Genomic DNA, 447 nt, shown 5'->3' with positions numbered 1-447 from the left:
GGGTCACTCCCAGGCAATTAGGTTAGCTTGGGGTAGGACGTGGCGCGGCGGGCTGGTCCCGTCACGTGACCCGTGTCCGAGAGACAGCCGCGCGTCATGCCCCCTAGGGCCGCGACCCGGCACCGCCCCCGGCCCCACCGACCCGGCCCCGCCGCCCCCGGCAGTCGGCAGCTTCCCGCACGACTTCACCGGGGCGGCCACGATTCTTTTTTATTATCGCAGGCAAATGTCGCGGAGCGAGTCGTGCGAATGGAGCCTGCGTAGGGCGTGGCGTGGCGGGGCTGGCGGGATGGGGCGGGAGCTCCTTTTACCATTCAGCTCCATTTGGCCCATTCCAGGCCGGTCCATATTTTACGTCACGTATCTCCGGCGCTGGAATGTTATCATTACAGTTGTCTTAAAGAGGCTCCATCGGCGGATGAGGTCCACCCACTCCGCCCCCGCCAC

The 447-nt window shown here is 65.5% G+C and overlaps 1 protein-coding gene across 1 annotated transcript in view; it reads right to left on the bottom strand.

Moving 5' to 3' along the window:
- LOC113207498 (alkaline ceramidase) overlaps positions 1 to 447 on the bottom strand; it is a gene marked incomplete in the record, with an annotated part of 10,064 nt that overhangs the window by 619 nt on the left and 8,998 nt on the right.

This window comes from Frankliniella occidentalis, unplaced genomic scaffold (assembly GCF_000697945.3).
Source record: "Frankliniella occidentalis isolate FOCC.00 unplaced genomic scaffold, Focc_3.1 Scaffold28, whole genome shotgun sequence".
NCBI classification, from domain to species: domain Eukaryota; kingdom Metazoa; phylum Arthropoda; class Insecta; order Thysanoptera; family Thripidae; genus Frankliniella; species Frankliniella occidentalis.
Note: the sequence above shows the minus strand (reverse complement) of the source record. Positions and strands in the feature narration are given on the sequence as shown.